The 23,877-nt window shown below is 33.6% G+C and overlaps 1 protein-coding gene across 8 annotated transcripts in view; it reads right to left on the minus strand.

The window, feature by feature from the left end:
• The window catches only part of LOC140667432 (kin of IRRE-like protein 3), a 160,277-nt gene that overhangs the window by 101,225 nt on the left and 35,175 nt on the right, over positions 1–23,877 (minus strand). Inside the window, exon 1 of one of the 8 annotated variants that reach the window (XM_072895377.1) lies at positions 1,432–4,375. The exons of the other annotated variants lie outside the window; for them this stretch is intronic. The gene's annotated coding sequence lies outside the window, so the exon portion shown is untranslated. Of the gene's footprint in view, positions 1–1,431; positions 4,376–23,877 lie in introns of those variants that run through there. 8 annotated transcript variants of the gene reach the window in all.

The following is a 23,877-nucleotide window of genomic DNA, read 5'->3' on the forward strand; positions in this document are numbered from 1 at the left end:
ACCGAAACGCTTCGTTACTGCGAATTGACGCTAATCGATGACGTATGCTAGATGCGCAGACTGAGTTAAACTCAATCCCGGGGTGTTTACACAGGGTTGTTACTAGCGCGTCGAATTATCTTACGATTAGTTTCCCGTTACGAATGAGGATTTCATATCCGAGAATCAATTTCGTTGCTGTGAATATGTTCATCAGGAAACGTCACGAACCGCGAATTCGTGATAAAAACGAGATCGGCGAACCCGGCCTCCAAATCGCTGTTATCGTTTATTATCGAAATCGCTAAATTTCAATTGTAAATCATCCACGCAAGTTCGTTCGATGAAGAGCGTAAAATATTACACTGTGTGGAAGTTCTCTTTTCCCGGCGCGATCAAATTTAATCCGTAAAATGGAACAACTGACGACGAAATAATTCTGCCGCAACATTCTCTCCCCTCGTATCCAGGCCGTAAAGCTGTTTTCGATAACAGTTTCGATATTTCGATGCTTTACAAATGATGACCCGCGCGCTCCAGGCGGACCGATATTCTACAAGTGCGTAAATCAAGTTTATGTTCCCGAAAGCAACGACCGTCGTCGTAATCTCCGCGTCGATTCTATCGAGAATCATCGTTGCTCCAAGCTCGCTGATTTGCCTCGTTCTATCTCGTTGCAACTCGACGGAGCATCGCGACAGGCAAACTTCTCGTCGATTGAGTTTCGTCGGCTTTCACGACGAACGAAGAAAGGAAGTTCGAGTCGGTGCATCGAAGCGCGTGCAAACGCTATGGATGAGAATTACTCACCGCAACATTAATTCCGGAATAAGAAACATTTTTCCGGAAATTTTCCGTCATCGATGAACCGTGCGAAACGACTCGCTGCTTCAAGAAAACTTAATTGAACCGAGTTTGCCGAATATTCTCTCAACGTCCTAAAAATAGACACTGATACTTTGAAATTACTTTTGAAATTATAAAGATCGGTCACACGGTAAAACCGGCAATATTACTTTAGGAGAGTGTTTGAAAACGGAATTATTATGTTCCTTTATCATATTTTAATATGCGAATCAAAGATTTCAATAAAGTTCTTCAAAGCGTTCTTAAAGCAAAAATTTAGTTAAGACATTAAGTAGATATGTCGAAATTAAACATACATCCATAAAGTGACAAAATTATGATAAAAATAAAAATTACAGTTTTATGTCTAAAAAAATAAAAATTATTATTGGATTTTCTAAAATACTTGATGTTAAGAAAAAAAATTGCATATCTCAAAATAATATAATTTTTTTTTAACGCTGAATGTTGAATATTCTATAGACTATTCAACACAGACTTATGTACATACATACATAATTATGTAAAATGTATCACAGATCGTAGAAATAAAAAGAAAATTAATTTTTTAAATAACAAATATTTATAATTAATTAAATTACTAACTTCGTGATTACTCGCTGTCCTTTGAGAGTCTCTCTCGAGGTTTTTCCTCTTCTCTTGTTTGCTGCTCCTTTGCTGCTTCTCACATGGTACTCACACTCGCGAAAACCATTAATTACGAACGCGCTAATCAACAAAACGACAATCACGCAGCACTTTATACGGCACTCCCGACGTTTATAATACGATTCTTATTATATTATAGCAACGAGAGAACAACGTGAAAATTATAATAATATTCAACTATGTGATTCATACGACATACGAAAACCACGAGATTAAATTAATTCATCATCACTTGCCACAGCGACACATATTATATTAATTAATAGTGTTCTCATTTTGAAATAGTTAATATCTTGTATTGTAATAAAACTATAGATGTACAAAATTAAAATTATTAAATTATCAAAGTATTAAATTATTAAATTAAAATTAAAGTTTCACAAATTTCAGCAAAAAAATTATGTACTATCATTTTATTAATCACTCATGCAATACATTTCGATCATGTAATATACAAATATCAAATATATTAATATTATAGAAATATAATTTATCGCATCATTATGCTTTTCAACTCGTTAAAAAAATAACGATTGAGCGTAAGTCATGTAAAATGCATGCTTATGAATATCGTTAATCATTAATGTTAAATAATTGTATGGATTGACAGTTTCCAATTGTTCGTAACGAAAGATCGCGTTTAATTATTTATCGCGATTGTATTTGTGAATAAATAATACAACGATGTACGAAGCGTCTTGTCTGACGACCTTCTCGCTCGAGCCTCGTGACGTGAATGACAATCACGGCCTTAGCGGCGTATAATATATACGTGATATAAGCAACATCGCGTCAAGGTCGTATGTCAATTAATTCATATTTTGTCGAAATATTTAATGTATTATTAAAGAAACACTTTGAAAGGGAATATTTTGTTCTGTCAATTTTAATTTTAACACACTTTCAACTCAATCGTAACATTTAATTTACTATCGCTTTTCGTTATTTCTTTATAAACTTCGTTTGCGTTATATATTTTAATCCGATGATTCGTGTATTGATAACTCTCGAGATTTAAAATGTAAGAATATCGAAGCGACGATTTTATATGTATTCGCACGATTTACACATTTCAAGTATTCAATGTGTTAAGAAAGAGCGATGTCTTTATATACAACGTCCTTGTTTACGGCCTTGATAGGAATGTTACTACGTCATCGTAAGGCGTGAGCTGCGTCCTAGCGAGGCGCGTCGTATAGTAAGAGATATACTCCCCACCAAAAATATATTGAGTGGGGGAAGAGTACAAGGACCGAGACGTGAACGACAAGGTCGTTACTATTCAATGAACGTTCGTGCGTTGAGGAGAGTATCTTATACGTTATCCATCTTAGTAAAATTCCGTCTCCGAGCATTTTCCTTACAAATCGAAGTGATAGGAATTATACATTCTCGTTTCATCGCAATCTTTACGGGCGATAATTGTTTCCTTAATACTTCAATTCAGATATCGTATTACGCTTAAAATTTTTCGCTGATTTAAGCATGATTTTCATTACTTTCGCCTTAAAAACGGAATAATACGCGAAATGTAATACCGATTGAAAGATTAAGTAACGACAAAAAGTCGTGATACATTAAATATTGATTAATTATTACTTTATTATACATATTAAAGATTTTTATAATTGATTACAGTATATTTAAGAAACAAAATATTCCTACACAAGAACATTTACATACAATATTTCATAGTACATTAAATATTTCATAACGACAACGCGTATTGATACATGGTAGTCGGTTTTGTTAGCGCGATGTTATTTACATACCGTATCCTTGTTAGTCACGTCGCGAGAAGGTAGCCATATTTCATCCGTATATCATCGTATTATCTCTTAAATACGATCCGCGATACTATCACACAAGATCTTTCATTACAAATTTGAAATTGTCAATCCATGCGATTAAATTCTCGTAATCAACGATAAGCGTAAGCGTATACGTATAGCATATACGTGTATATAACGATTTATAAAATTTATAAATATTATACTGATAATATAAATCATTATTATATGTTTTTGGAAGGTATATATATTGCGTTTTAACTGACATTTATCTCGACTTTAGCATCGTGTGATATTAAAATAAAAAAAAAAAAACTTTACATTCCATCATAATATAATTTTCAATCGTCATCAAATCGTCGTGAATATAAAATTAGTTGAGAAGAACGACGTTCAATTATAATTGTATCTAATAACATATACTTAATATTTATTAATTACATTGTAAAAATTCGGCATTGATTTAGCATACGAGTGATTGATTGAGACGCGTATGTTACATCAATCAAAATCTATCGCATAAATGGTTCATACAGTAATAGTATATATTTTTTTTATTAAACCTTGCGGGACATTAATTTTAATTCGGTTATGGTATATCCACAATTTTATTATAATACAAAATATTAACTGTTTCAAAATGAGATTACATATTATTATAGTTAGTATCAAATATAAATAAGATTACGCACCGAATAATGACGGATTAATTTAACCTCATGGTTATCATGAGGCATACGAATCATAGTTGAATGCTATTTTAGTTTTCACATTAGTTTCTCGTACTCATGTATGTATATAAGATACATGTTATATAAACGTAGGGAGTGTCGTACAAAGTGCCGCGCGATTATTATTCTGCTGATTAGCGCGAACGTAATTAACGATTTTCGCGAGTGTGAATGTCATGAGGAGCAACAAAAAAAGAGAGAGGAGAGAAAACCCAGGGAGGCATCGGGCGATAGCGAGCAACCATGAGGTAAGCAATTTTAATTATAATTATTTGTTTATAAAATTATTATATTATTTTTTTATATAATTTTCTTTTTTTCATGATAATTATCAATTTTACATCATTATGTATATAATACATGTAGAAAAAAATATTCTACGTGCCGTATTATTTTGAAATATGTATGATATGTTATAGCAAAAGAAAATTGAAAATTCTAATTAATAATAAGCTTGATATATATAAATATAATAAATTAGCGCGACTAATTAATTTTAATATCTTTCACTTATTTTGATCTTTTATTAAAATACAAGGATATATTAATTATAAAAAATGCAAATCGCTTGAAATTTAACTCATGAATGTAAATAAAAAAATTGAAATATTAAATAAGAAATATTTCAAAATATTATATTTCACGCGCTATATTGTGTTCTAGTTTCCTCATTTTTCAGATTCATTAATAATCTTACATCATTTGAAATAAAGCGAAATGATATCCGCCTAAAATTAGCAAAAAATTTTTGCTTTAAACTTCAACAAAATAATTAACGTTATTATATTCGTTACAATTTAGTAAATATCAAATGTACTTAATCATCGTATAATATAATGTAAAATGTTATTTCGTCAGAAATTAAAATATACTCTTCATAAAGATTAAATATGTTAGTTGAATAAAACGAATATATAAAATGCATTTAACTAATAACAATACTAAATATATTTTTCATATTTGTACTAAAGTATTTTAACTAAAGTTAAAAAACTGTACCAATTTAAAGTTGAATCACATGTGATGTAACGTATTAAATCACATGTATCGATTTTAATTTGATTCTCGGTCAATGTATGACTCGCCCTGCAAATAAACCGCAACAACGTTTGATAAACGTACATCATCATCATGAATAATTTCTTTTGAAGTATTTATAGTGTCACTGCTCGACAGTCATGTTTTAACTTTTAACGATTAAAAATTTATTTAGAATAAAAATTTTTTTAAATATTCCTAACGCAGTATTATTAATATATTAAACTAAATAGAGTTATCTTTGAGAATTATTTTGATTTACGCATCTCCAATATTTACTTCCGTTTATATTGGCGATTCGCGCAAATTTCGCAACTCGGAGAATTGACATCGCACTCCACGTGAATAAACACGTTAGCTGTGGCAACGTGACAATTTCCCTTCATATAATAACGGCTTTTAAACGTGGGTCAATGTAGGGCAGAAACTGTAATGCGCCGATTATTGCTCGTATATTACTATGCAACGGTTATTCGTATGGACGAATAATCGCGTTCGCTGTATCCGATGGCCCTCGAACCAGTGCACGGAATTTTCCGGTTTTCTAGTTTCCAACTATTCAGACAGTTTGCACTTCGATCTCGAATCTTAAATTGATCGGATCCTCCGAATCTCTGAATGTATGCATTATATATTCGAACACACAAAACACATACACACTCACATACACGGATCGAATCTGAATTTGGGTAAATAGCCAAATAAAGTTAGCATTATAAGAATGGAATAAACAAAGCTATTTGCAATATTCCTATTTGTAATAAATACTAGTTTTATTTAAGATTGTTAATATTATTGCAAATCTCGCAAAAATTTTGCTCCAATGTGAAACCAATACATATGTATATTTATATATTATTGTATTTGCGCGATATGTATTTCGCTTTCCCATTTTAAAGATTGTGGCAGTATATCTTCAAGAATGTGGTATAAGTGTCAATATTTGTAGATTCTTACTTACATATAAATTTTCCGATACTATAACACAGTTTATCAATGCTTATATCGTATTTTTAAATATCTATTAATATACAATATACAAAATAAACACGTAAAGTTTTTTTCAAAAAACAATTTTTAAAAAATTTATATTTATTAATATTTTAAACAAATGAAAAAATAATACTACATATATGTATATATATTTGAATTGTAAAATATTAATACAACAATTATCTGATATTTCGGAATTATATTGTTGCAATTTACTGTAAATTTCCCAAATTAAATTCATATAATTAGAGATTTTGAACAATTTTCCATCAGGAAACTATACCGATTGCAATTGCCATAAATTGAAGAAAGAGCATTTTTAAAAATGTGTAAAAATTCAAACTCGATCCGTTAGATTTATCAACTTTCTTTCAGCGTCGTGATATTAATATACATTGTTTTCGATAAAACGGCTTGATGATTGATACTTTCCGTGAAAAACTGCTATCTCGCGAGACAACAGAAACTCGCGCAGGATTGATACATTGATTGAGGTGTCAGGTATTGAATACCTCGCGCGAGAACGTTAGTACCATCACTAGCCGTAGGGTTTTGCGCGCAGCATCCATTAATCCAGCGAATTCAGGCTTATCCGATGGGAATCAACGGCAGTGAGTCTCACGATTAAGGCAGCGACGCGTTATGACCGATTTCACACGATGTTCGATCCATATTGTCCGGCGAAAATGTATGCCTGCATACATATCGACTATAATAATAATAATTAATACGTATTAGCAATATGCCACCGAGCAAAAAGAATAGCGAAAATTAGAGCGGAAAGACCTACTCTTGCGAACTTGGATTTACGCTACCTTTGCCTGATTGAAAAGAGCAAATACAATGGGTGAATATTAATTATAATCGTAATTGATTTATCTGTGAATCGTAGAGCGAAAATAGAGAATAAATTTCTAATTAATAAAATAACAGTAAATTAACTAGATTTTATGTTAAATATTTTAAGTGCAAACTTTTCCATTTCTCGAAGATTTATATTGCATCACAAATGATTACGATTGAGATTATTAATATATACTATAGATTCAAACTATCGAGCTATTCATGCTATCAAATGCATTATAATAAATCTAATAATTGCAATATAAGAATCAAGAAATGCGATATCTCCCGTCAAAATGTCAATATATACATGAAAGAAACGCTACTCTGTATTTTTCTCACAAAGTGACATAATATTTTGAGAAATTATTGCTGTCTTTCAAACAAATTATGCAGAAAAAATCGAGGACAACTGCGAATAATAGATTATATATTTTTATTGATTATTCCGAATATCGGAATAAAATTGATAGATTTAGATTGTGAGATATATACGTTTTCCGCGATTTATCTCATTTAGAGATGTCTTCTCTTTACGCTCTACCTATCAGGAAACTTAATGAACAAACGTTTTAATTCGCTAATAATAATTGTTTGAGCCATTTGTCTTCATACTCGAAACGTTATCAATGCTAAAAAGATAATGCACAGAAATATTCTCTATCTTGCGCGAGAGGAATCTTCGGATTAAAAATTATCAGAGATGGGCGACGACCGATGAATAGCGCTTGACGAGAAGTTCGCGGCGAAGTTAGTAGTCGCGCGGAAACTTTTCTGCAAAATTGGAACGTACATAAGAAAAAGCCGAGTTTTCCGTCAACGAACACGGACGTCATGAATGATTCAAACGGGCGCGCGATCGAATAAACGTAAAATACATAGCCGCGTATACTTTCGTCGTTTCTTTGCCCCAACTCGCGAGCCGCACAATTTGCGATTTCGCGTGACACAAGAAAACTTGGTCGGGCATTTAAGGAATGATGATGGCTTTAATCGAATCGAAAGTCAATCGTCCGACATTCGTGACATTACGTGAAATCAACTTTGATCGATTGACATTTCACGCGGATGTTATAATTGCGAATTTATTTAAATGTTTAACTGATGAATAATGAAATTATATACACTCTCCTAACAGATGATTCGTTGTATATTTAAAGAAGAAAGGAAATTAGATAGCGCAAATTATTCGTCGCCCTTTCAAAAATAGATTAAAATAGATGAAATAAAAAAAAAGTATGTGAGAAAGAACATGTCGTGAAATTTGTCACATTATACATAACGTTCAGAATATGCCGGAGTGAAACGGAATAAATTTAAAGGAACTTTAGTCTACGAGACATTTTTATGCACTATACAGACGCATAGTTTTAAGGATCTCGCTGTCGGTCGCGATTTTCGTAGCACACGTGTAAACCTCGTAACGACAAATTCCAGCAGCTTACCGGTAAAAATACGCGCGGGTGAAGAAAGAGCCGGGGCAGAGGGCAAAAATGTTGGAAACGGAAGTGGCGCGCACCGGGTGTTTATGCCGCGGCTGTCGTCGACTGATTTATCGACTCAACCTCCGCTCGGCGAAGGCGAGGTATACGGCAAAGTCGCGAATGAATTCCAAAAGGGGCAAATAAAATCGCATGTAGTTTGAAAAATCTGCTAATCTGTCTGATTACTCGAGCAAATAAATTTGTTCAAACTTCCACGAAGACGAATACTTTTTAATTAGATATCGGTGGTCAGATAATTCCTTCACAATGTGGCTGTGAAAAAATATATTTTTAATTTCTTAAAGTGCAAATATATGTCTGAGAAAGTTTATATATTTTAACAGTGCATATATAAAGTATTTTAATTCTCTTAATTATTATAATTAATATAATATCTCACTCTCTCTCTCTCTCTCTCTCTATCTCTCTCTTTCTCTCTTTTGATACAATTTTGAGACATAGAATTTGTCTGCTTCTTGCACAATGTCATTAAACTAATATGCGTTAATTAATTTCGGAATCCCAAGCATCGCAGCATTTTGTCGTACCACGGGATGCCAAGAATGGGAGAAACCCGAATTATGTGCGCGAATTTACATAAAGGTAAATTGTAAGCAGCAAAAGCGTATCAAGGCGGCTGAGTGCTCTGCGGTAACTAAATTTATTGCCAGGATTCTCTCCGGAAATTGTGTTTGTAATACATAAATAAATAAGGAATCCGTTAATCGTACCTAGATATATATGTTATAAGAATATTTCTTTTTTACAAGTTTGTGCAAGACAATTAAAACTTTCCGTGCTTTTCGATAACGTAGGTTTCTCGCGTCCTTGATATTATTTTATTATAATATTGAAATTACATTATATATATTTAATTTAACGAGAAAAAGATATTCGAAAACGTAAAGAAATATAATGCGAAAAACACATTAATAAAATGTATAAAATTACTTTAAAATAATAACCGATCCAAAAATTGACGATATTGTGAAAGAATATGAATTTAGAATTATATTTATTACTCTTTATATACTAAAAATAAATACAATTTCATATAAATACTATATTAAATAAAAAATTGATCAATTGATGACGCATCTGATGGGTAACAAGACGACACAATATCCATGCTCAATCGAACGTCTGCGAGTTCCGATTCAATTCTTCTTTAAATCGAAGTTAGGAAAGGACGCTTATAGGCACTTAATCGGCGGAAACGGGAAGCAGGTATATAAGGGACGGAAAGTCGATGAAGCCTCCACTATGTCCCATCCCTTTTCCTTCTAAAGCTTCTCCTTTCCGGTTTTCTCGAGGACTCGCCCGGTCGGCCTTTTTCGCCTTTGCAATCGTCGGGAATCGATTCTTTTTAATTACACAGTAATTTGAATTAACGGCAAAAGGAATGCTGCGGCATAGAATAATCTGGATCTCGATATAAGAAGACCAGACCTCTTTTGAGGACTTTCAAGCGCTCGTTGACGAAGTAGATGAAGAAGAAGCACGACTCATTGAGATCGTCTCGATTTTAGGATACTCGACAGTTCTGATTTATATTCGTTAAAAAACGCATTACCACGCATTTTTCGTTTAGCTTAAGCAATAAGTCTGATAATATTATTGAAAATCGTTTGCACCGCTGCGAAAAAAATTGCACGATTCTCATACTTTCGGCATTAATCGTCCGAGCATGAAAAAAATGAAATTTTGGTCATAGATTTATAATGATATACCTATCATCCAGAAAAAAAGTAATTTGTGTTTTATTTCTATACATATAAAAACCATGTTTTTTAACAACTTTTTTTACAAACATTACTCGACAAAATTTGCGAATTATACGTATATGAAAATATATCAGAATAAACGACTCTCGATGAAGCAAAAGAGGAGGAAACTCAAAACCACCGTGGTAGCGTACGTTATCGGAAAAATGTATTCAAGCGTAAAGAACTTCGTGGCATCCGATATTTAATATAGTACACGCGAAATTGTTTGATTTCTATAGATACATATCTCCCTCGTTTGTTGAATGAATGTTGGATTATTCTGTCTATATCAATTAAAATGTATTGATAAAATGTAGGTACTACACTCCATCAAAACACTATAAACATATTTGGTGACAAACACCCAAAGTTAAATCGACAAGCTTAATATTTCGTTTATTAAGAAGTAAGGACTGCGATTATTTTTGATTAAAATACAATTTGCACAAGTACGTTGCTACTAAAAATTTTAAACATAAAAAATCGAGGAACACATCTATCAGCTAAATCTGTTTTCCATACCTTTTCAAACATCTTGATGAGATTCAACTCATATTTTTATTTAATATCGATATTCATTGTTGGTTATAATTAAATGCGTTATTAACAACTTGAAATTGTTATAATCTTTTCAACATTATTTCTTTTTCGTATTTTTAATTGAGTAGAAAAACATACATGAGATGCATACAAAACATGTTTATCATACGATTTTATTTTCTGTTTTGCACGTTTGAGCTTGATTCTCTGTTTTTTTCTTCACACCTTCCATTGTAATTATTTTTCATATTTATTTGACAAACATATAACTGTACACTGGCTACATTGTTATATAAATATTATACATTTTTCAATAGCGTTCGTAAATTTGAAAAAAGAAACTGATTATTAATCATCGTGTGCGGTAATATTATCAGATAAATCGAGAGCTCGTTAAATCGACTCGGAGCAGGTTCTTTTAATTAAAAAGTTGTACCTTCACAAAAATGCTATAAAGCTTTTGTGTCGAAAGCGCATTAAAGTTTCATAACATTTTGCGCGCGCCTCCATGTAAAATTAATAGTAGTTGAATTCGCGAATAGTTGATACCGCGAACGAAAACGCAGCTCGAGGTAACATTTTCAGATTCGAACACGAATAACTTGTACTACCGCGCGTGTAAATGTCGTTGGAAAAATTCCGATTCAAAACGAGTTAATGCACGTTCGATAACGTAACGCGTTGTTCCGGACAATCGCCATAACTCTTCCGATGGAAAATATGCAACTGAAACTTGCAGAAGCTTTGAAAGCCCCGCTGTTGGAGCGTATCGCCATGTATTTTCCATTACGAAGTTTCTCCGCGTGTATGTGCGCGGTGAAATTGCTTAATTTATGGCGCACGCGCTATAGCCGGCGTTTTGTTAACGTATTAGAGTGTTTGTTAGAAAGTGCGTTCGATACATGAGCGAATAAAGCGGACTGGATTAACTAACAATGAAATTCCGTGCATTGTTGTAGAACGCGCACCGTATTTTCGCGAGATAAACAGAACCGCGAATTTACTTTCACTCATATAATCAGAGAGAAGAGTCCCTATACGGGAAAGAGAATCGCCTGCGCGCTTAATTTTCAGAATTCCACTGCTACCTCGATTAAAATTAACAGATGCAGCCTTTCATCTCGTTCAATAACTTGATAATGGAAGAGAGACAATTAAAATGATAATCTCGTCGTATAACCGAATTCTGCGTACGAATATCAACAATTGGCCGTAGAGAGTGTCAATATTTAATTATGCTAGTATACCATGCCAATATTGATTCACTTCGCCATTGTTGACGCAGAAATGTTCAATCATATTTCAAATCTACCTTTGAGTTGTTTTTTTTTATAAATAAACACTTTAATTTTCAATTTTAAAGTTTCAGTGAAAATTTCATTATATTTGACAAAAAAAAAATCTGGATAATAACACAATTTTTCTGTTAATTATACGTTATTAAAATCATACGCAAAACATTTTTTACTACTTAATATCTAAATATTATATCTTTTACAAATAGAGCCATGTTTGCTTTTTCAATGACTTTTCGAATCAAGCCTTTTTATAAACGTAAGACCACTGTTGCTTCTGTCGCAGCCGATCTCGATAAAAGAAGAATAAACGAAATCTCGACAAGGGATCAACGACAGCTGGAAGTCGTCGTGAGACGATGACGTGCTTTTCTCACGATTTAATACTTTCTATAAAAAAAAAAAAAAATACGCGTAGACGACGCCACATGGCTCTCGCGTTCGGTCATCGATCGTTCACTAGCACCCTTAATATTGCTCGGTCCCTTTCGGAATCTTCCTCATGGAAGAATAGCTCGACTTAAGTGGCAAATCTTGTTCGCGCGAATAAGACGGCGAGGAAGACGGGGCGGGGGGAGAGGAAGATGGCGTTAGTGAGACGATCCCCGGTTGACTAAAGTTGATAGCGGTCGCGCGCAAGCTGAAGCGAAGTTTCCAAAGTTTCGTCGTGATGCGGTACATCTCGATCGAATTCTGTTCTCTGCTCTTTAGTACACACGCATATAAACGCGACACAATGACATCAATGTTCACGTACAGCTCGCTCATACGTTTGCAGTAAGTCGGTGTATTATAAGGCAGCGATACAGCCGTAATTGCGAAACGATATACGACAACGAAGACGACAACGTATCTATACATACAGACGTTGGCTTCACCCTCGCTCGTGGATGTATGTGCATGTATGTGCACCGAGCAGGCAAGCAGGCGGGTTGGCTGGTAGAAAGAGGATGCGCCTGTAACGGGCGTGCAGCATGTGGCACATAAGGCCGGGACCACGGATACATAATGCAAACAGTTTGGGCCAAGCCCCGGTCACAAGTTTAACTTAGTTTGCTACATAGGGTGCAGGGTAATTGCATTTACTCTGACGTCTGTAGGTTCTCGCCGTACGCGATTCCGACCTACCTACCTACCTACCTACCTACCTACCTACCTACCTACCTACCCCGGTTGCGCGCCACGTTTGCTACCCCCGCGTTCCTGCTTTCGGTTCGCCCGGCGCACAACCGCTTCACCGTCACCCTCTCGTGTTTCCCCAGGACGACGTCCTACCGCGAGAGCATATGAGCGAGAGAGAGAGGAAGATAGAACTCGAGCTGCTGCCACGAGCCGTAAATGAAGATTCCCAAAACTACACCCGTCGACCCAACGCGACGGGTCGGCCAACTGCCGCGGACAGTTTTGCGAGGTCGCTCGTTCGCTTCGTCGGTTGCATCGCAGTTTCCGGAGTTTGTTATTGGTTCTAAGGGCACGTGTCGAAGCCATGCTCTTTCCATAAGTACGATGAATTACTGACAAACGCGACTATTGAATTCGTTTTTGATCAGGGTATATAGCTAGCATTGAATCGTAACAGATAAATCATCGGTGGAATATTATTATACGTGTATTCAAGTATCAATTTTTCGTGAAAAGTTAATACATAAATGCTAAAAGATCTCAAGCAGATTTCAAGATGCAAGTTTGCATTATTTCTTTTAGTTTTATTATTATTTTTTGTAAAAAAAAAATAGAAATTTATTAAATAAGTTTTATATCTCTGCAACGAAGCAAAAAATTAATTAAATAATGACAGGAAATATGATACTTTCAATATTATTAACATCTAATGAAATCTTTCAAAAACTTAATTATAAAATTATGTTGCATCTATATGGATATAACGGACAATATGTTGAATGAAAATTATTGGAAAATAATAAGACTTTAATATTTAGTTAATATATATGTTTTCGAAATGAAAATTTAATTCGATATGTAATAAAATCGTAAGAAAATATGTATAAACTTGATCTTTGTTATCCAATAACTCGTACAGAAAATATAACGCGATTGGAGTAACAATAGGGGGATGTGTCAGACATCCCGAAAATTCCGGACTAAACCACTGGTGTGGTTTTGGCCGACTGTCGCGGATAGTTCGGCAAGACTATAAACTGTGGCAGATACATATTCTGTGGCGACAGAAGTTGGTTATTAGTTCTAACGTTTGTATCGAATTTCCCCTCCATATTCTTGACCAGTATATCGATTCAAACGCAATTAAAGCGACATCGTAAATGTTCACCAACGGTTGAAATTACCTAAACTTTCTCTTGGTGACGATATCATCGATAAATAAATTAGAATGGCATGTAATATGCAAAGTTAAACCGCAGTAATTTAATAAGCAAGATTCTCAAAAGCACGTAACGAAATCGGATTGTTATTGAAACGGCCGAATGTAATACTGTTTGTAGTTTTGCAATGTTCTACACCTGTTACTTTGAATGAGTTTTCTGAACATTCAAAAGTATCTTGAAATTGATCTCGATTACGCGTACACAAAATATGCGGTCAATTTGCATTATAAAAAACATAAATAAATAAAAATATAAATCAGTCTTATAAATAAATATATAAATTTCTCTAAATTTGAATTTCACTTGTTTTTACAATACATCTATTGTAGTGCAATAAACCTAAATCAACATAAATTTTATTCGCTTTTATAAGAGATATTAATGGCTCAAACATTTTTTCTGTCTTCTAAATTGTAAAGTAACACTTAGAATGATTCTATAAACTGCGTTCGCAAACGTTATTTCGACTTTAGCACTAAACTAACTAATTCCAATGTAAATTTAACACGCAATCAACTCTAATTCGATCTCTTTGCGCGATCAAAGCCACATCATTCCCGCTTCAACGAATTCTCCGCATTCTCTACGTTCCCGCGAGCCCAATGTTACTACGATACAAGTTACATCTCTGGTAACGAGAAACTCAAACCAATCATGTTTTGACAACTAAAACATAATAAAAAACGAATATTTCCAAACTGCCAAGTTATAATCATAAAATAAATCGGGAAAGAGAGAGAATATCTAGAGTATATAAAATATTATAAATACTGAGCGCCATGTATAGCACATGACAATACGAAAGTCTATTTTGGAAAACGCGTAATTTTGTTTGGTATGCCATTGGTATTGCATATCGCGCACACATCGTAATCCGTTATATTACACGGGATATATACGCGTGTACACGTTCGTCCATTCGGCGGTGCCGTGTAAACTGTCCGACGATGACACACTGCCCCTGTCAAATTCAGAGATTCTGCGAAAGAGAACGAGAAAGAGAGAGAAAGAGAGAGAAGCAGCAGAAAAATAAAAAAAAAAAAAAAAAAAACGAGGTCGGCAGCCCGCGGCTGATTCGCCAGGGGCGAGCAATTAAAAACGACGAAAGAGAAAGAGAGAGATCGACAACATCCGTTGTTCCAGCGCTGACGCAAAAGTGTGTTACTGATTTTTATTAAAAGCTACAGCGTACGCCGCGCGTGACGCGCTTGTTAATTCGCAACAAATTACCCGCGCACCCCTTTACCTCTCTTCCTCACTTAAAACGAGGAAACTGGATGTTTCGCGAAGTTACTATTTCATATCTCGTTTATATATCTCAATATGCATAAAAAAATATTAAAATATAATGTGTGACGCATAAAACTTTTATGTATTTCAAAATAACGGTTAAATACAGAAATATATGTGTATGCTATATAATTTTAAGGGGAAAAAAAATACTGCTCTTTTTTTTTTCATACGTTCCGTGTGTTAAATATTACACGTTAAACATGCAGAATGCAATCTGTTTTCTTTCATGAGAAAAGCAGCGGCTGTTCCAGTGACAATTACATAATTTAGCTAAACGAAAGAACGTACCGTTATTTGGCCGATTAAAGTATACACATTGTCAGAGTAGTAAAAAATACATTATCTAACGGAAAGAGCACGTAGGTTGGTGCCTGCTGTAGTACTTCAACCCCGAGCACGTTGGCTTCCAATCGGTCGAGAGGTTAAAGCTCTTAGTCTTAGCTCCTGGATTAAAACTCTTAACGGTAATAATCTTACTCGTGTATTATAATGCCAATGGTAGTTGCGAACTACCCAAAGTTCGCGATTGAAAGCACTCTCGATCGCGAAGATTCGATGAATTGAGGAGAGATTGACGGGAGACTTTCATTTCCGCGACTCTATTTACGATAGTTGACGCGAGAATATAAAGGATATAGAGAATACGCACGCCAATACAAATACACGGATAACCGTATATGTAGGCGATTTTTGTCGAAAGGAACGCAATGGTAGGAAAGCCACCCATGTACGCTCTTGTCGTTCGCCTTTGTACGCCCATGTGTAGGCAAACGCCGTTGGAACAAACAAACAAGCGTTGACAACATTCGATGTGAATCGATTGAGTACGTAAAATACGTAACAGAGAACGCGCACGAAATTTTCATCAAATTATCTTTTATGTTTTGATCGAAAACTCTCCGCTAGCTTCTTGATGAAGAAACTACCCGAGTAAAATAAATATTTGCGCGCAGAGAACATTCGCGTACGTATTTATATAATTTCAAATTTTTTTTCTCCACCCACACACATACATATAATAACACACATATATAACAAAAAAATTTGTTATTTCGTTCAGTTACGTCGAACAGAAATTATTAAAACTCTCGACCAGCATGCAATTAACCGTTACATCACGGATGAATTGTTTATTAAAATAAAATCCGTCGAGAAAGAGAGAGAGAGAGAGAGAGAGAGAAAGAAAGAGAAATTGAAGTAAAAAGTCGATAATTCAATTTTCCATTCTCAATGGCTTACGCCGCCTTCTCCGCAGGCTTTCATACAGAAGCTGGCTGACGCGAAGCGACAAAAGCTGAAACCCTTCTTTGTTCGGAAGAGTTTGCAGTTTGCAGCGTCAGATTCCATTTGATATTTCGATAATTTCCGATTCATAGGTTTTCTAGCGCCTCCGCAAACTTTCAAGCATTTCGCGTTTTACAGCTCAAACGGAATGACGGCATTTAAATGCCTGTTAAGACTATATAAACGAATGGAAAAACCAAAATAATCTATCTAATGTTCGAGATGAAGGATTAAAAGCAATGTTCTCAAAATTATACCTGTCTCATTACATATCGGAAAATAAGTGTGTAAGATAATCTTTTCTCATTTTTAGCCGCCTCCGTAATTTGCATTCGGTATTTTTATTCTATAAAAAAAAAAAAAACAAAATATAAAATATGAAAATATTTTTCTTGTAGATTCGCGTTTATAAGAAAAAAGTGAGAGTGCGATGTACGAAGTTAAGGAGTACACGTCGTGATGCTGTTTTCTATGGACCGTCGAATTCGTGAAGTACTCTTGAGAAGTTAAGAAAGCGCGAACTTGAAGCGTCGCAGTCTGCTTACGGGCCACTCTATCGACTGTGTCAAAGAGTGCAAAGTATATCGCGTACGATTTCATAAACTTCCGTCGTCAAAGGCTACTTCATTGAATAACGATGGTTCAGAGATTTGTATAACTTCGCGAACTTCAGTCCCTTCCTAACAAATGTGTATATATATATAAATATATATATATATATATATAAACTTTCCCTATGAAGATTTTATCCAACTCTTTTTTGATCTCAGATGGCAGAAAAAAGTACGTCGTTGTCGAGAGAAATTTGCGATCTAAATGTACAACAACTTTTCGTATTATATGTACGTATTAAACATGCTACGTATAAAAAAAAAATTTACACTATTTGAGTTTGCACCGAGTTAGTCATGTTCGCTAAAAATATATATCATTCGTGCAAGACTGTAACTTTATTAGCATTAAATTATATTTAAAAAATTATTTTATATTATTCGTGTGGAAAATAATTTTCATTTAAAAATAATAATTTTATGAAACATACAAGTTACTTATCCGTTTTTTGCTTCAATTAGTTAATACTGTTAATCACCTCAATGCACAAGAACATTAAAGTAATACAAATTTTTTTGCGTATACATATGTATTATATATCCATGAATATATCAATATATCAATTAAACAAAATACCAAATATAGCTTTTTAATACATTTATGCATTTATATACATATTTTTTGAATTCATAAATGTAATCCAATGTTGAAACTCTGCAACAAAGCCCGAAACAATGTCTGACTTATGTTTCAATAGAGCTATCAAAACTCATCTGCTGGATAACGATTATTGATACGCTACTCGATGTGACAGTGAAAATTCAGATATGTATAAAACGTTTGCGTTTGACAGCTCAATGTCCTCGATGTGAGGTGATGTGACGTCGTAATAACATAATGTAACATACACTCAGCTTTCATTTGTAAGTCATTCAGTTTTCATAGTGTAACATTATACCGCGCTTCATAGTGCAACATTATATATTCACGGGATTTTATTAATTATTCCTACAAATAATTATCACCGGTGTAATATCAACAAAACATATTGTTTGTGGTTTCACAAACACTCTCTGAAGAGAAAATAGAATAAAAGTTCAATATATTATACATTAACGCAGGCGTAGTTTGCGGTGAATAATTTAATACGCAAGTATTGTGGCGTGCGATATTATAATTTCAAAATAATCAAGCATATGAAATGAAACCTCTTTGACACGATTATGCAAACAGATAGGGCACAATAACAATGTAATTACAATATAGTTGCATCCAAATGAATCAAAATGGATATGATACTTGCTCTTGTATTCCAATACTAATAGTTGACATAATATTGCAAAGATAAAGATTTCAATACCAATGAGTTTTAATTATAGATAGACTTAACTTTTTAAATTTATGAAAAGAAATAAAGAATTTCAGATGAATTCAGTTTCAAGACAATTGACATCGCCGAGATATTTTAATCATTCGATCGCGTCATTTTTATCTTTTTTTTCTTCTTCGCGTAAAAAATATTTTATTTTCGCGCGAAGAAGATTAAAAAATAAAAACGACAATCATTGGATTCGTATAAGTCAAAAATTCGATTAAACGCAATTCGATTTTTTACGATAACAATAATCATTCGCACGCCACATCCACTAAAACGCTGTAATTTCATTCTTCGAGAATGAAATTTTGATTTGTACCGCACGTCAATATTTTACACGTGCCATGTAAAAGCTCATCCTCGCGCGATGGTTGTTTCGATACGACAACGCCACAATTATTACGAGCCGTGATTTTATAACTTCGTAATTGCTCGATTCAATTAAACCAACCGTCATAGATTAAATCCCCCGTATCGGGAACGGACGGTACGTTGAACTACTCGTAATTATTAAATGAAACTCTGGCCTCCTTTCCACGATCGTCCCTTCGGCGATAAAAGCCATTCACCCACTCTCCATAAGGGAGAAATACGTAGAAATCTCGATTGAACATTCATTCCATTTATAATGTTTGAATCCTTACGCTTTGCTACCGCTATTTATAAAAATTTATTTTGCAAAAAGAGCTCAAATTTTTTATACGTCTATTGACTAAGGGTCTGTCACGTATGTATGTTCATTAACGTTCATTAATGTCCAAGTATTAATTAACTCTCCATTGTTTTATGCATAGCAGCATTTTGGTACAGTTAATTATTTTACTACATTTGTGTTAAATGTAGTTTAAATGACGGGACTTTTCTAAAATTATATTTATTATATTATATATTTGTTTTCTATTATATATATATATATATACTATCTGAGAATTAATTAACTATTAAATATTTTAACATGTCTCCTATTATGAAACAGTTTTCATTGTCTTCCATATGACACACACACACACACACACACACACACACACACACACACACAGAGATATATTACAATACTGTCATAGATATTATCTCGAAAGTTTAAGTTAAACAAAAATTTTAATATAACATTTGATTATTTTAACAAATATTGTTTACCATATCATTAGTCACAGGAAGATATAACAAGGATGTCGACAATATGATTCTCTCTATCTCTATGCGCACTTATAATGGTAATTACGTATATCAGAACGTCGCCAATTGTAGGAGCCTCGTAATAGTGTCACGTCTTATCGATAACGTTCTCCTACAATTATCGTGGTTCTAACAGAATCGCTCTGCCACACAATGCACTTCGCTTAGGTCACGGTGGCAAACTATTATACCCAAGGCGAATGTTCAGATCAGCTGAAACGACACAATCAGCGGATCACAGTCAGCGTGAAATATATTCAAATCATACGATCGCAATATTCTATCGGACGAAAAACGATAGTTACGTTTCAATCTATTATAATTTACGAGCGTAAGTGATATGCCGGAAGCTGCGACGCGATACATCAAAAATACACCCCATCGATCTCGTACCCGGGATTGCACGTCGAAATTAGGTCAGTATCGGTAAACGGTGAACAATGGGGTGCCACGGTAAATTCGCCGTATTCGCCAACCCCACCGTCAGCATACACGTGATGTGTGTGCCGTCGTAATTTGACCTCCTTAGATCTGTCCATGTACATCTGGCCAATATCTGTGTATTTGAGTATATACTGGATGCTTCTCGAATGTATTTGGGATTGTGCTTTACCAATGTATATTCTATGAATTGCAAAATTATATACTACAACGTTTGTTAGGTGAAAGAGCGCATTCGCGGACCTATACTCGTATATGATATTGTCAATGCAATTCGTATCATAATAAGATTTCACCAAATATTATATAGGTACATCCTGTATACATACACGTGTATGTATGGTGTGTTGTATATATATATATATGTATATACATCGGATCAGTCGACCTATTGAGTCTCATTACGGACGGCTCAAAACGCGATCAGCAACATGAACACACTCATACAATTCGCAATATAAACCGTTCAGAATGCGCTCGACTAATAGCATGGTCAGTAGTTTCGAAATGTACATATGAACAGATCTGCGACTCAAATTTCTATCACGTCCCGATAGCGGAGAATAATTTTCTACTTACCGTGCCGACTCCGTTTGTCCACCATGAATATTTCGCATAGCCTGTGATCGCGATTCCCGAGGCATCGATAAACGGAATATTAATTAATGCGAATAACGCCCCAGCAGTGCTATTATAAAGTTAACTATATCAAAAGCATTCCTTTTCATGCGTATTTATTCTCCGCAACATTTAATTGTGTTCTTTTTCATTTTAAATATTAATAAAGATAAAATCTATGTGCAATATAAAAAAAAAAAAATAAGTATTTTTGATTATGTTATATTTAAAACATTATGCATCTTGAAAGTAACATATCAAAGTATCCTTAAAACAGCTAGAATTTTCAGTCAGATATAACGATTTTTAGTTTATACTTTAACAGGTGCGTTACTTTGTTGTCTGATGATATAATGGATGTTTGTATATACGCACTTTTAAACACTTATATTGTTCCCAAATAATACTTTTTCATTATTTTATTTTACAGATAACAAAATATTTTTGTAAAGCAATAAAAAATTGAATAAAAGTAATTTTGATTTTTACTTTTACGATAAAGTATATATTTTCTGTTGCATTTCTGATATTTTTTAATATTAGATATTTTTTAATTCTAAAATATAAAACAATCGGATAAAATATACATATATCATTTTTTAATTTTTATAATATTTGTATATTTTTTAATATTATTATAAATTAACTGTATATAATAATTGAAATTGGCTATTGTTTCAGCGCATAGTGAATAATTTGACATAGATCGATATTTTATTCATTAAATTTATTAGTTATTAAAACACCAATGTGTGAAATAAACTCAAATCAATGACACTACTAGATTAGTACTTAATATCAAGCTAATAGAAAGTTAATGAAAATTTAAAATCATAATTTCGCCTATTATTACTATCCTTTGTATTATAATTTAGTTATCATATTTTGATTATAAAATAAAAATAAAACATAATACTTTTAGAAATAGTCTCATATTATGAATCCGAATTTTTTCAACAAATTCAATTGCTTCTTACAATACATATAAGCAAATCAATTGCATATTTTACATTTATAATTTACTCGGAATCTTATTTTAAAATAATATTCACATATTCAATTGATAATTCTTCATTATTGTTTCTAAAACTGCCTGTCATTTTTTCTATAATTTAATTTTGCATCACAAATTTCAAACATAAATCAAAGCGGATATTATATTTATAAGAAATTACATAAATTATGTTAGATTTCTCCAATTAGGCCAATCAAATAGGCCATCGATAATCTCCGCATGATATACTAATTCACTCGTTTCCCATCATCAGCTTTATGATTAATTTACCGACGACTGCAGGGAGTGTTTGTGTGACGCGCCTTCTCTGAAGATGATGAATGCGATCTAATACGGCTGAATTGGAACGACTGATTGGCTGACTGATATGTTTCATTTGTCCATTGTCCATTAAATGAGCACCAAATAACGATACATTGTTTTTCGCGAATATATGTATGACGTGCGCGTAAACGAGAGTTTGAGCTTAACAAACGCAGGTAGGCCGGCAGGGGATGGTGGTGAGCTAACAGAGGATGCAAACGATAAGGGATGGCACGAGGGTTGGGGGTCGGGAAAACTTTTCAAGCCTGCGGAAACAATGCCAAGAGACGGGCGACAGCCGGTTTAATTAAACGCATCGTCAGCTCTATATGGCAACACTATGCCAACGCGGTGTTACGCACGTGCATCTTCTCCATTGTGCACGTATACATCTGAGCCATGGTAGATTTCACATTTCACGTGAAGAGACTCCCTAGCACGATCGTGCTAACTAGGAAAGGAGGGGAAAATTGAAAGGATATATACGTAGCGCATCGTGTATAGTGTATAGAAAGACGGGTAAGTGAAACCAACCAGCTACCGAAATCCATAAAAGGTGCAAAGCATTTCAATAAATAAAGATGCAGGTTTGAATAAATGTGAAATATCGAAGTGCGTCTAGCAAATGTCAAGTTTACATTTAAGTTCGAAATTATGCGAACAAATTAGAGTTATCATACTTCAATGCATGATTAGAATGAAAATCGATTGAAAGTAAAAACGGATATAAAACGCTAGCAAAGTGTTAGCGTGGTGATAAGTATTGATCGATTATTCATTTTTAAAGTGAAACAATCACGAAATACATCTGTCATTGTCAAAGATGAAAAACAGCTATTTGTCACGTGTTCTTCTTTCCTTTATTCCAAGAATGAAATGCTTCAAAAATAAAAGAATAAGTGAAAAAGATAAGAGTATCCGTGAATTAAACCGTTTACATCTCGCATTTTTTATGATACCATTATAAATATTATTACAAATACTATAAATTTATAATAACAAATGTTATAAATTTATAAATATTTATACATCCTTAATTGCGCTTGAATTAATCTTTCTCTTTTTATTATAATTTTTATTTCAAAAAATTATCCAAATGTTATTCTTTCCATAAAATTATTATAGTAATTATTATTGTAATTATTATTGTAATTATTAACAATTTATGCTGTAAAAAGGCAAAAATCTATGTATTTGGACATTTCAATTCTTTTACACATATTACAATAATATAAAAATATAACAAGTAAATATGTGAAGATTGTATAAAACGTACGAATATTTAGAAAATTCAGTCAATATTGATAATAATTCTATAAAGACTATCACGATTTTGTGTTTACACAGAACTTTGAAACCATCCGAGAACGCTTTTGAAGTTATTCAAAGCGCGTGCACGTGAATTTTATGTATGAGCACGTATATAAGCGAGCGAACGACTCGACAAGGTACTAGGAAATTAAGTGGATCGTCCAATGTTGAATATTACAGCAATGGATCA

Source organism: Anoplolepis gracilipes, chromosome 7 (genome assembly GCF_047496725.1).
Source record: "Anoplolepis gracilipes chromosome 7, ASM4749672v1, whole genome shotgun sequence".
Lineage (NCBI taxonomy): Eukaryota > Metazoa > Arthropoda > Insecta > Hymenoptera > Formicidae > Anoplolepis > Anoplolepis gracilipes.